The sequence below is a fragment of the Chelonia mydas genome, chromosome 3 (assembly GCF_015237465.2).
Source record: "Chelonia mydas isolate rCheMyd1 chromosome 3, rCheMyd1.pri.v2, whole genome shotgun sequence".
Lineage (NCBI taxonomy): Eukaryota > Metazoa > Chordata > Testudines > Cheloniidae > Chelonia > Chelonia mydas.
The window spans coordinates 112,878,109-112,893,127 of record NC_057851.1 but is presented as its reverse complement, the minus strand read 5'-3'; the positions used below and the strand labels follow the sequence as shown (position 1 = coordinate 112,893,127).

Below are 15,019 nucleotides of genomic sequence, written 5' to 3'. Positions count from 1 at the left end.
TAATTTAAACATTCTGGAATTTATAGCAGATATGGTTCTAAACATAAAATACAGCTGGTCTTATTCTGACAGGTATGGCAATTTCCAGCAATATCTTTTAAAGACCATATTGTATTAAGTTTCTGTGTTATTGTGGGATAGGATTTGTTTATAATAAATGATCCTTAAGCAAGACAGAGTGCATCACCCTAATGAAATGTGACATTTGACAGATTGGCCCTTTGCCTATCATCTAAGGAGCGATGATCACACTGATTGATCTGGATTGCAACCCCATGGGGAGGTTTTTGGGGGCCATTGTTTTAAATGAATGATGTATGTATGATTATGGTCTGCTCCATGGGGGAAGGCTACCACAGCTCCTCTCCGAAGTGAAAGCAGTGGGTCATGATTAAGACAAATTAGCCAGCTTGTAACCCCCCACCAAGAGGTACTGCCTCCTGGGGAGGCTCACATATACTAGTACAAACTGGATTCTCCAGAGGCCAACAGACAAAGAAAGGACTTTTGTATAAATAACCTGAGTTTAAACTGACTCAGGAACTTCCTTCTGACCCAGAACCTTCTGTCCAAGTGGCCCCAATCCTGGTCAAAAGGTTGGAAGGACCGATACCTTCTGGAGCCTGAGGTTACCTTGTGTGTATGTTCTTTCATTATTTTTAATATGTTTTCTCTGTAATGCTTTCACTTTAAGAATAAATGTGGTTGCTTAGAAAGAGCTGGGTGGTAACTTGTAACTGTTGGCAATTACACTGTTCATAGCTTTCGAAGAAAAAGCAAAGGGCAGATGCTGGCCTGTTTAGGTGGTCTGGCTTGCTGGGGATATCACAGTGTAGGCAGGGAACTGTGCTGCCTTTAAGATCCTCTGGTCAGGAGGGAGAGAGAGATGCAGGTCTCTGCTCAAGAGAGGTGATGGCCCAGGAGTCGAGAGTGGGTACGCTTGGTGGACATGAGGGAATACTGGTGCATTGCCCTGAACCCTGACACTTACATCTAAGGTTAGGTGCAACACAACCATTCTCCTAAAACACTTTGTTTACACTATTAACAACACCTCTGAAAAAAGTCAGTTGACTAATAAATTAAGAGGGCAAACAAGCCTGCTTTTATCAGAAATCACATTGAAGAAAATGTTCTTCAGTTTATTTAAACTTCCTAAAGGTTTTCCACTCCATTAACTGATAACTTTATTATCCACTTGTCTAACACTTCTGAGTACTGCAGGTAGTATAGGCACCTTAGTCTGGGAGAAAAGACCTATTAGTTAGACCTTTACTGATTTATCAGCAGTCACCAACAAAACCCTTTCAAGCCAATTATTCAGAGTAATTTTCTTTGTTCTTTTATCATGCAGTTGAAAAGGGCTGCCAGTATTCGTCTTTTTCAGATTCCAAGAGGCTTGTGATTCAGATCAGTCAGTGTGATTATTGCTCCTTAATGATAAACAAAGGTCCAATCTGTTAAATGTCACATTTAATTAGGGTGATGCACTTTGTCTTGCTTAAAGATTTTTCCACCAATCAAAAATGCCTTCTGAAAAATGTGATGTTTCCCTCTAATGGGCTTAAACATTGTAATGTTTCTTGAGGTTTTCTCAAGTTTTTTGCCATGCTAAATGACCTAATCCTGTTCCCATTGATGTCAGTGATGAAACGTCCCTAGATTTCAATGAGAGCTAGATCAGGCCCCAACTCTTTATGGTGCTAATACTTCAGTGTGATCTACAAGTGTCCAAGCTAGTGAATCCAACTGCAGGATGGTGGTCTATTTATGTACAGAGTAAGGCTATAAAGGATAAATTGTAGTTTGATTGCAGAGGGCCACGCAGATTGAAAGTGTCATTAAAGATCCTTTAAAAATATTTTTTGAAATATTGCACACAAATAACTTGGGGCTGCTTGATAGAGGCATGCACTATTAAAAAATACCCACTACCTACATATCTCTGCAGTCTAGAATCACAAGAAATATACAGAGAAACTGGGGCCAGTCCAGAGAACAGCAATAAAAAGGATGTGGGAAGTGTAGGGACTGACTTATGTGAAAATATTTTACAAGGTAAATAGCTATAAAGTGACTACTGACAACTAACAGTTAGGGGGGAAACCAAAAACACCAACATTTTAAGGATGCAGAGCAAAACCATGGAAATGAATGATTTGGGATAGTAAAACTTTTTCTAACTGGTCATAATTACATTGAGCTAAGATTCCACCATTGCTTTATCAATTATAATAATCTATAAGCCTGGTTAGGATCAGCCCTAGGCATTTTGCCAGTCAGGGCGAAGTCGATTTTAGTACCCTCTGGTGCAGCTGAACCCAAAAAAGAATGACTGAGTGGTATGGTAACCCCTGAAAGCTGGTTCCCACTGCAACTGCACTAATCACCTATCCTAGATCAGTCTCTAGCTGGCCTACTTCCCTGGCTAGCCAGCTCCCCTGCTCCATGGGCTGCTAGCCAGTTGCCTGGGAAGTCAGGTGACTGGCTCCCCACGCTACCCAACAGTCCAGCTGTTTTGCAGCTGAGCTCCCAGCATTCGAGGAAGCTGAGCAGCTGGGGAGCCTGGGCACCCAGCAAGCCAAAAAATCCCTGAAACTGAGTTTTTATAGAAATCCCTTCACACAAATTTGTTTGGTGGAAGAGATTTCCATTTCCTGGCCTGCTCGACTCTTTAAACTTTGCCTCTATCTTTTAAAAATACTTCTTCTCATTTCTTTCCTGACAAGCTAACAGGGGCATCCTTGACTAACAGAAAGTTGAGCTGGCTGTGCCCTTTCCCCTTGGTTGGTGGCTGTATTCTACTATTTGGGAATTTTCAGGCTGGCTGGTGTAGTATAGAACTGAAATGAGCTACTACCAGCAACTGCTACATATTCTGAAAACCATCTATCTTCGGCCCTTTTGTCTATAAGGTCTCAGTGTAAGAAAGGCTTGAGTTGTCACTGGGATAGGTGATCTCCAAGGAATACCTATGTACTGTAGAAAGCACTTACATAGATGTTTCAGTAGGTGACACATTCTTCCCCTTAATCAATATTTAATCAATGCTCTAGCATCCTTCTAGGGATCATTGTGTTGCTAGATGTGCAGAGCCAGTTTCTGCTCTCAGTTTCATGGGTGTAAATCCAGAGTCATCCCATGGATTTGCACCTGTGTAACTAAGAGCAAAATCTGTCCTACTGTCTACATAATTTTAAAACAATTGAATAGATCCTGAATACTTAGTCATAGAAATGCAGGGCTGGAAGGGGCCTTGAGAGGTTGTCTAGTTCAGCCCCCTGCACTGAGGCAGGACCAAAAAGTAAGGGACTAAGGCTGGAGCAGGACCAAGTACAAGTTGGAGCAAGGGTCAGTACAGGAAGCCAGGTTGGGCACAGCTGCAGGCATGGAATGCATGGATCAGCCACTGAGCTGCTGTTGCTACAAAGCTTAAATGGGGTCTGGTGGCCCTTCTGACCAATCAGGAAGCAGAGTCATTTAGGGAAGGTTTATTGGTCCCAGACAAGCTCATTGGGTTGCTAGGCGACCACACCCAGAGCCAGCTGAGTTCCTGATAATTGCTGCATTGGATAATAGAATAATCTGTTCCATTTACTTAGATGACCCAATAAATGTTTAAAACACTTGGAAAATATTTATATTAGGTTGGTAGCACTGCATAATTCTTTCAAAATGGCTTCTTTTCATTTCCCTTAGTGAAAGACCATTCTAAATTATGTAATTGCTTACCTACTCAAAGTTAACACATACTGCTGTAGATAACAAGATATAGCACAATCGCTTAGAGCTTTAATCAAAGCCTCATTGACTTCAGCAGGCTCTGGATCAGGCCCTGAACTGCCTTTTTACCTTGCCTTCAATGAGTATATTCTAATGTAGCCTTTTATTTTACTTAATTAAATGTAGTGATGTTGTATTACACCACCATGTGTTCTGCTCTGGTTGCTACGGTTTCAAGCACAACATAGTCAAAATCACCTCTGGTCCTTGTGTAAGATTTGGAGGCTCTAGGAACACATGAAGACCAAGGACAGTGAACACAAACACATTCACAAGAACAAAGTCTTATCTGTACTACGAGTTTTATTAAAGCAATAAGGAAAGATACACTTACCCATGCATATAGAAATCCCACAAAAAAACCCATGCAAAAGTTATAACAGCAGCCATATCACATCTTCAAGATATTGTAGGGTCTAAAGGATCTCTCACCAAATGATTGTCAGTAAGGGATGGTTACTGCTGGGGTTTTTCCATGGGTCTTCCCACTTTACCCAACCAGGGAACCCTTTATACATTGTAATTCTGACTATGCCTAACACCTACGCCTAGGGAATTCTATACCAAAAAAATAAAAATTATGTGCCAAAAAATAAAATTTCGGCCATAATATTTTAAAATTCTGCAAATTTTATTTGTCAATAAATAAACGTGGAGGCTCCAGCATGGCAGTGGGGAGCATAGGCCAGTGGCTGCATGGTGGTGGGAGATCACCCTGCAGCTCTCCCTCCCCCCTAGACACGGACTCGGCAGTGATGCTGCACCTGACCCTGACACGGCACAAGAGCCGGGCCTGCCTCAGAAATACCCCAGGGCCCTGCTCCTCCACACCAGGCACACCTATCCTCCATGATTTTATCTAATATTGTTAACCCAGTTATAGTTTTGGCCTTCACAACATCCCCTAGCAATGAGTTCCACAGATTGACTGTGAGTTGTGTGAAGAAATACTGCCTTTTGTTTGTTTTAAACCTGCTGCCTGTTAATTTTATTTGGTGACTCTGAGTTCTTGTGTTATCTGAAGGGTTAAATAACACTTCCTTATTCACTTTCTCCACAACATTCTTGATTTTATAGACCTCCATGATAGTTGTCCCCTTTAGTTGTCTCTTTTCCAAGCTGAACAGTCCCAGTCTTTTTAATCTCTCCTCATATGGAAGCTGTTCCACACCCCTCCTCATTTTTGTTGTCTTTCTAGGAACCTTTTCCAATTCCAATACATCTTTTTTGAGATGGGGAGATCAGAATTGCACACAGTATTCAAGTTGTGGGCATACCATGGAATTATATAGTAGCATTATGATATGTATTGTCTTATTTAGCCCTTTCCTAATGGTTCTTTAAATTCTGTTAGCTTTTTTGGTGCTGCTGAGCATTGGGTGGATGTTTTTAGAGAACTATCCACACTTACTCAAAAATCTCTTTCTTGAATGGTAACAGCTAATTTAGACCCCATCACTGTGTACGTATAGTTGTGATTTATGTTTTTCAATTTGCATTGGTTTGCATTTACCAACATTGAATTTTATCTGCCATTTTGTTCCCAAGTCACCCAGTTTAGTGAAATCCCTTTGTAACTCTTTGCAGTCGAGTAATTTTGTATTGTCTGAAAATTTTGCCACCTCACTGTTTACCCCTTTTACCAGATCATTTATGAATATATTGAACAGCACTGATCCCAGTACTGATCCCTGGGGGACACCACTATTTACACCTCTCTCCATTTTGAAAACTGACCATTTATTCCAACCTTTTTTTCCCTGTCTTTTAACCAGTTACTGATTCATGAGAGGACCTTCCCTCTTATCCCATGGCAGCTTACTTTGCATAAGGACCTTTGGTGAGGGACCTTGTCAAAGACTTTCTGAAAGGAGAAGTACACAACTTCCACTGGATCATGCTTGTCGACATGTCTGTTGACCCCCTTAAAGAATTCTAATAGGTTAGTGAAGCATGATTTCCCTTTAGAAAAGCTGTGTTGACTCCTCCCCAACAAATTGTGTTCATCTACGTGTCTGATCATTCTGTTCTTTCCTATAGTTTCAACCAATTTGTCTGATACTGAAGTTTTAGGCTTGCTGGCCTATAATTGCCAGGATCACCTCTAAAGCCTTTTTTTAAAAAAAATTGGTGTTACTTTTGCTATCTTCCAACCATCTGGTACAGAGGCTGATTTACATGCCACAGTTATGCAAGGCACTGAATTTAGCCATATGGAGTGGAAATCTATCAACTTCATGAAAAAACTCGTACAGATACAGACAGACATCATCTTCCTTTCCAAATGCAAACAGATGGGCATCATACCAAAAGGACTGAAGGTAAAAAATATTATTAGTCTCTAAGGTGCCACAAGTCCTCCTTTTCTTTATACCACAGTTAGTAGTTCTGCTATTTCATATTTGAGTTCCTTCAGAACTCTTGGATAAATACCATCTGGTCCTGGTGACTTATTACTGTTTAATTTATCAATATTTATCTCCCTCCCATCTTCTAGAGTTAAGACTGACTCAAGAATTCATTTAGCTGCTCTGGAATGGCCTTGTCTTCCTTGAGCGCTTCTTGTGCAACTTGATTGTCTAGTAGCCCCATTGATTTTTCCTGTTTGTGATGGACTTACATTTTTTTTGTTGGCTTTTTATTTTTTGTGTCTTTTGCTAGCTGTTCTTCACATTCTTTTTTTGCCCAGCCTAACTATAAACTTGATTTGCCAGAGTTTGTTCCTTTCTATTTTTGGCTTCCAATTTTTAAAGTAACCCCCTCTTTTTGTCTGTAGCCCCCTCTTTTACTCTGTTTAGCCATAGTGGCATTTTTTGGTCCTCTTACTATGTTTTTTTTATTTGGGGAATACATTTAATTTGAGCCTCTATTATGGTGTTTTTAAAACATTTCCATGCAGCTTGCAGGCATTTCAGTCTTGTGACTGTTCCTTTAAATTTCCATGGAACTAGCTTCCTAATTATTGTAAAGTTCCCTTTTTTGAAGTTAAATGCTAGTGTGGGGGACTTTTTGGGTATTCCCCCCCATGCTAAATTTAATTATGTTATGGTCACTATTATCAAGTGGATTCACCTGTTGGATGAGCTCATGTGCACCAGTTAGGACTAAATCTAGAATTGTCTCTCCCCTTGTGGGTTCCAGGACTAACTGCTCCAAGAAGCAGTCATTTATGGTATCTAGAAGTTTTATCTCTACATCCTATCCGGAGGTGACATGTACTCAGTCAATATGGGGATAGTTGAAATCCCCCATTATTATTGCATTTTCTGCCTTTGTAATCTATCTAATCTACCTGAGCATTTCACAGCCACCACCATCATCCTAATCAGGCAGTCAGTAGTATATTCCTACTACTAAACTCATATTCAAGCATGGAATTTATATCCATAGCGATTCTGTGGTACAGTTTGATTCATTTAAGGGTTTTATAGTATGCTGACACTGCGTTCATTCACATATAGTGTCACTCCCCACCCAGCACAACTTATTCTGTCATTCCTATATATTTTGTGCTCTGGTATTACTATGCCCCATTGATTGTCATCGTTCCACCAAATTCCTGTGATGCCTATTATATCAATAGCCTCATTTAATACCAGGCACTGAAGTTCAGCTATCAAAGGATGGCAGGCTAGAACCTTCTGAAGAAACTTAGTCTTGCCTATTAGGCCGCTAGGCTCAGTGCACAGCCTCCCCGCCCCCTCTCCCAACAGACCACACTACAAACTTCAATGAAGCAGGTGCATGGCAAGCAGTAAGCACACAACAAACAGACAACAAATTCATCTAAGGTCACGTGTTTGCTCCTCCTTCACCTGGAACACTCCCTGGCAAAAAACTCTCCTGTTTGCTAGCATCAGCAACTTGAATAGGAATTATTGAATAGGGAGAGGATTTATTTAAGCTCAGTACCAATGTGGACACAAGAACAAATGGGTATAAACTGGCCACCAGGAAATTTAGACTAGAAATTAGACGAAGGTTTCTAACCATCAGAGGAGTGAAGTTTTGGAATAGCCTTCCAAGGGAAGCAGTGGGGGCAAAAGATCTATCTGGCTTTAAGATTAAACTCGATAAGTTTATGGAGGAGATGGTATGATGGGATAATATGGTTTTGGTAATTAAATATTCATGGTAAATAGGCCCAATGGCCTGTGATGGGATGTTAGATGGGGTGGGATCCAAGTTACCCAGGAAAGAATTTTCTGTAGTATCTGGCTGGTGAATCTTGCCCATATGCTCAGGGTTTAGCTGATCGCCATTTTTGGGGTCGGGAAGGAATTTTTCTCCAGGGCAGATTGGAAGAGGCCCTGGAGGTTTTTCGCCTTCCTCTGTAGCATGGGGCATGGGTCACTTGCTGGAGGATTCTCTGCTCCTTGAAGTCTTTAAACTACGATTTGAGGACTTCAATAGCTCAGATATAGGTGTGAGGTTTTTTGAAGGAGTGGTGGGTGAAGTTCTGTGGCCTGCGTTATGCAGGGGGTCGGACTGGATGATCATAGTGGTCCCTTCTGACCTAAAAATCTATGACTAGCTGTAGTACTGAGGGCCTGCCATAAGTAAGATATGATTACACTTCCTAGCATGGCTGTACAATGATTTACATCTACAAGAAGTTTATGCTCATTCGGTAATGAGCGCTGTGCAGACGTTGGGATCTACCCACACAAAACAATCAGCAGAATCAGGACCATATTTACAAATCATGGGCCGGATTCTGCAAATGCGTATGAACCCGAGTAACCCCTTTTAATTTAACTTATGGAACTAAAGTTAGTCAGCTGCATATGTGCTTGTAGGAATGCTCCCATAGTTAGAATGAGGTACAGAAACTTATATGTGATAGCTTAGAAAAATCCCCCTTACTCAACTAGGTAATTTTGAGACAACTGTGAAAGCAAAAGCCAAGGTGGAAAATTGTTTCCAAATGTGCTTATCAACTGCTTTTAAACACAGTTGGTAGTAAGTTTCAAGGTGCTGTGTGGACAACATCTTGCATAGATTTGTACTTTAGCTAGTATGCATGAAATAAGTGCCTGGTAAAATTTGTTTTCTCTTGGGGGTGGGGGAGGGAAAGGGAGCAGCAAGAGTTTTCCTTTTCAGAAACAGCTATGCACAATCAATAATTATAAAACAGTAGTGTAGATATACTATATGTTAAAAAATCATTAGATTCTCTTTAATCATTAGATAACTTCATGAATAAATAAGTTAATACCAAGTGCAATAATATATATCAGCTGTAAACTGTGTTTATGAAAAATAGAGGTAGTAATAATGAACCCTTTGAATATCTGAAATAAAAATAGTAGGATATTAAATGTGAGACATGACTACTTTCATATATAAAAAGAAATCAATCTAAAGAGAGAAAAACAAACACAATTCAAGATGTTAAAAGCAATCTTTGGATCAGTTCTATCAAAGGCTTCACCAAGTTCATGCAAAACCAAAGCAGGTGTAACTCCTGTACTTATATCTACAATAAATAAACCAGACCACAATATTGCAAATGCAGGTATGCTTAACTGTACACACCTGACATGAAATCCTGGTAACAACAACACAAGGTGCAAGTCAGGAAATAACCAGACCCAGCCTTGCAGTCTTTTATCCACTTGTGCTGACTGCTGCACTATTGTGATGGTCTAGAAATTATGATATTATGAGGGGCAGGTTAAGATAATCAAACATATCAGATACTCAGAGATATTGCTCTCTGACAACCCTCATGGCTGCAAAGAAATGCTTGAAAATATGGACCATAATAACTCAAAAACTAGAAGGCAAATAAAAAGAACCCACTACTTACTATTTTTTAAAAAATCAAGATTTTTAGTGGCTTGACTCATGGTTTGCTGAAACCTGGGCTTTGGTAATATTTGGAAAGTGTTCATAAGCTTGAGCCATTGCTAAAGCATATGTGAATGTTCTGCTGATCTTAAACTGAAAAACATTTTCCCCTTATATTTTTTGGGGGGAGAATATTTGGTTTCTATATACACCATGATGACTTTTGAGAAAGAAGCTAAATACACTGGACAGTTTGTCTAGAGTAGCTGAAACTGAACCCAGGGATATGATCAATTGAAAAACAAGGACCCTCTCATCAAAAGATTCTTAGGTCGGTGGAAATGTAGTTAAGATCAAAAGGCTTAAGATGGTAGCACTAACAAGCAGCTCATTAATACAGAGGTAAAACCCTTTTTCCTAATATAACCCCTGAGAGGAACAAGAGAACAAAAATAAGCCTTATAACTCCAGTAAAACTGAGGACATTAAAAAAAAATCTCAACTGCATTATAAGTTGTCTGATATCAAAGTGATTATTAAGTCACCAAAAACGTAATTCCCAGTTCTCAGAAAAAAGATTGCAAATTAAACCAATGTAAGAAACAGGTTTGCATGGGAAGATAAAGACCATATGCAGGACATGAGGGGAAAATCATGAAAACTGCAGCATATACTGAAAAGTCCCATTAGGTTAAATGCATCTCTGATGTCACTCAACTGAAGTTAATGGAGTGAAACCTGAGGCAACCTTGGACCCTAACTCTGACTGGATATTACCGCACAGAAATAAAAAGTTATTAACAGTCACCGCTTGTGTAGCCACACATCCTGGGCTGAATGCAGACATGGCATATGAGTAGCACCCACTTTTATTGAAACATGGCAACTGCCATACTGGAGCAGACCAGGTGTCTATTCAGTCCAGTATCCTGTCTCTCACAGTAGCCAGTACATCTGTATCTGGTGCAAAATGCTACAGTGAGCAATTATGTAACAACCTGCCCAGCAGAAAATATTCTTCCTAACATGCAACAGTTAGTGGTTTATGGTTTATGTCCTAAGTATGACAGTCTATATTCCTGATATGTATAAGCTTTGTGATCTGAAGCTCCCGGCTCCCATCTGTTGGTGAACGGGGAAGGGGGGCGGAAGCATAAATACAGTTACCTCATTTGTATAAGATATTTATCCAGAACTCCAGATGGGCAAAAGCTTTAGAGGCAAAGGAGCTCTCTGCCACCGTCTATTACTGAACAGGGAGAAATATGATTACAGAGAGAGCTTCATTTGAATGATGTTTCCACCTAGAATTCTTCCACTGATGATTTGGGAGTTGCTATAACTGTGCTAAAGCTCAGCATTGATTGGGTGCTGAAATTGAATTGAGAATGGGGAAAAAGGTTCCTATGTTCTAGCAAAGACTCTTCATGTTTCCTATATACTACTGGTTCCCAGTCCCCGAGGATCTTATATTACTGAGGGGACTTCCTGGTGAGGGACAACACAGGCTAAGGACTTTATGACAGAAGATGATGCAGAGGTGGCTCCTCAAAGGGAAGGAATGGAGAAAAGACTTTACGGAAGCAGCAGTAGAGCTGAGTGAAGTCTGGTGAGGCCCCTCATATCCAATCACTAAATAAAGCTACAGTTTCTATAGCTGGGGGGTTAGGTAGCAGAGACTCAGAAGAGGTCCAGACAGCACACTCCAAGGGCACCTCAGGACTCTAGGATTGTGCTACCCACTAACACCAAACTGGTAGTGGATGGGGAAGGGAACAATTATCATGGTAAAGAGACATTTGCCTTTTGTACATTTACCCTGCCAGGTTGAGAACAGAGTCATCAAACTACTGCCTAAGTTACCACAGGGAAGTAGGTTTTCTGGTTTTTTTTCTATCATTCATACAGATATTATTACTGTGTCTTTTCAAGTTGATGCTGGGTTCTCTTTTCCCCTAACAATATTTTCCTTCTTTCATACACAGACTTGGTGCTTGCAAGTGAGGAAGCATGGCCTATTGTGGGCACTCAGGGAAAGTATTTAGTGACCCAGATATTCCAGGTTGGTCTCCAGGCAGTGGTGCTAGTTTTAAGAGGGACCCATAGCTATTGAACCTGGCCCTTGTAGCTGACAACACCTGGAAGAAAGGGTTATTTTATGCCAATATCCTCTGTAATAGAACTGTTTCTATTCTCTCCCTGAATCATACTAATCTGCTGATCTCAACCATACCTAGTGGTAATGAGTTCCATAGATTAGTAATGTGTTTGTGTATACAATTGTTTCCTTTTATCAGTTTTAAATATGTGGCCTTTCAATTTCACTGAATAGCTTGTCATCCTTTTATTGTGAGAAAGTGTGAATAGGAGTGGCTGACCTAACTTCCCTTTACCACTTATTGTTTTGTATTCTTCTGTCATATCTCCTCTTTTTATCTTTTTTCTAAATGAAACAGTCCCGTTCTCTTCAATTTCTCTTCATAAGTAAATCCTTCCCTACTTAGAATTTGTTGCCCAATCTCTGAATCCCTTTTATATTTGCTATATCTTCTGAGATAGTGTGACCAGAATTGAACACATTATTCCAGGTAAAATCATCTATTAATTATAGCATCCATTAATTAATATAATTAATATATCATTATAATTATATAATATAATTAATCATCTATCTATTATAGCATACATATATTTGCAGTATTCCAGTATTTAGGTCCTTTCTTTATACATATTAATGTTTTATATCCCTGTTTTTAACTGCCTCCTATATTAAGGTGTTTCAATTGAGCTGTTTATAATGAGGCCCAGGTCTTCCTCCAAAGTACTTGCAGACAATTTAGAAGCCAGTAATATGTATGAGTAGGTCAGACAATTATCACCTAGCATGTAACGAGACTGAAATTCATCTCCCATTCTGCCACCCTTTCATCTAGCTTTAAATCCCTGTGAAGTATCTTAGAATTAGAGCTGGGGAGAGAAAGGCCATTCCATTTCACGAAGGATTTTGATCTTTTGAAATTTGTTTTTGTTCCAGTTAGGTACAAAAACCACATAATTTGAAATTCTCCTAAAGGGAATGGAGTCCTGGCCCCAGGACAATTTACCCAATTGGCTGCCCTGGGTCTCTGGACCCTGGAAGTCCTGGATGTTAGGTGGATGAGCTGACAGGAAACCAAACAAGTTTCCAACGGAACTGTAGTGAAATCAGGTGGTATGCGCAGAACATTTGACTTTGCTGAATTGACAAATTCTGATGAAACAATGTGTCACGGGATACTTACCAACCAGCTCTACTCACGATCTCTTCTAATTTTGGCTAATTTAACAGATGATGTCATCTGGTGTTCCCCCTCCCCCCAACTGTTCACCCCCTTGTTGAGATCATTAATAAATGTACTAAACTATACAGGTCCTAGTGTGGAACTGTGGGGGGTTCCACAGTGCTAAACTCTTGCCCTGTTGAAAACTGACCATTCTTTCCTACTCTTTGCTTCCTGGGTCTTAAACGTTTTTAATGGATTATAAGAACTTTCTCTCTCCGCTCATGACCACATACAGTAATATCCTTAAGCTCTTCTAGTGCAGGACTTTGTCAAATACAAATAGTGCAGGACTTTGTCAAATACTATTTGAAATTCCAAATAATTATGTCAACTGGTTCTCCTCCATATGCCTCTTCTTTCACCCTGCCCTCAACTTACCCTAGGCCTCTCTGGTACTGAGGGATGAGAATGACAGGGATCATCATTAATTTATGTTGAAGCTAGCTGTTATTTTATGTAGAACTGGCTAAAAATGTCAATTACATTTTTGCTGGTAATTTTTAAAATGTTCATGTGTTTGCTTTTTCATCAAAAATATCTGGTGGTTTTTAGTTCAGGTCCTTAGACTGTTGACAGTAAATGCTTTTGGTAAAGACTTTCAGTTTTAAAGAGAGAAAGAGAGAGAGAAAGAGAGAAAAAGATAAATCTGCAAAAATGTTTGTTTTGGCGGAAAAAAACTTTTCATCAAAAAGTTCTGATAGAAAAAAATTAGGCTAATTCTAGTTTTATTAAATTTCATTGCATCATGGGCCAAATTCTGAGATGAACTGTACACTGGCATGTTGGTGATAATAATTGTACCTAGCTTGTATGCAGCACTTTTCATCAGTAAATCTTAAAAGTACTTTACAAAGGAAGGCAGTATCAAGCCACAGGGTGATGAAGTGACTTGCCCAACGTCACCCAGCAGACCAGTGGCAACACTGGGAATAAAACCCAGGTTTCTTGAGTCCTGGTCCAGTCCCCTCTCTGAGGCCACACTGCTACACAAACACAGTGCACAAATTGGGTTGGAAGAAGGTTAGGCATGTCACTGGGTGTAAGAACTTGAAATTTCATCATGTGGATGATACAGGCTGTGCATATTCAGTATTCCTCTAAACTGGGTAAAAGTCCCTGGCTCTCTTAGTACTAGTTGCAAGGTAACGATGAATATTGATGCAGTGCTGCTGGGCTCTTACATGACACCATCTTACAGAAACACCAGCACATGAAACATTAAGTAAATGAAACTTCTGTTGGTGCTGTACCAAAGTTTCACCATTCTGGATGGAAACACGAACTCTGTTATCCCTTTCCATATTTTTATACATGTCCCAGATTTCAGTTTTTACCTCAGAAACTATTGCAAAGCTTTCAGGGAGAAACATAACTCTTGGCATGAGAGATGCATAGTCATTACAAATCTCACATCTGTCCCAGGGTATTCTGCCCTCTCTTTGTTGACACTGTGACGCTGGCGCTGTGACCAGGTACCAGCTCATGCCAGAGTCCTAGGCCAATTCACTTGTGTATTCGTACAGAGCAAAGTGATTGTTAAATGTATAAAAGTACATTTGGTGTTTAAACTTCATGAAAACTAGTGCGATGTTACTTGCATTGTTTTCACTTATCTGTATTCCGTTATAATATAGTAGTGAACATTTTCATTGTGTATACCCCTGCAACTAAATAATCTATCAAAGGAGAAAGAAGCCCTTTGGAATGCAAATGAAGAACTTTAACAGAAAAGTGCTAATTTCAAAGCCAGTGGTCATGATATGTGACGATCGGAGGTCAAAGGTTCAAAATGCATTTCTCACTCTCCGTCATCAAAGTAAAGCCCACGTGGGTAGTGACACTGCCAGCTTGTTTTCTGTGAGAAGAAGCTATAAGAAAGGATTCAAAGAAAGATCCTGCATCTCTGGACTGTTTGGACTCTTACAGGGAAGTGTGCCAAATGCAAAGCAGAGATCCCCAGAAACAATCTGGGTATCCTGAAAAGACTTTTGGGAAACTGGCAGTTTATTACATCACTGCCATCATTTGGAATTACAAACTGTGACCCACCTGTGCATATATTTTACCTGCTTTAACTCTCAATAACTCTCACTTCCTTTTCTTAGCTAATAAACCTTTGG

General features: G+C 39.9%; 1 long non-coding RNA gene across 1 annotated transcript; it reads left to right on the top strand.

Moving 5' to 3' along the window:
* The first annotated feature begins 455 nt into the window (after positions 1-455).
* LOC122464825 lies at positions 456-11,621 on the top strand. Its single transcript, XR_006289217.1, has 3 exons — positions 456-640; positions 11,403-11,448; positions 11,562-11,621. It is a non-coding gene; the product is annotated as an uncharacterized LOC122464825 (long non-coding RNA).
* Positions 11,622-15,019: the final 3,398 nt, after the last annotated feature.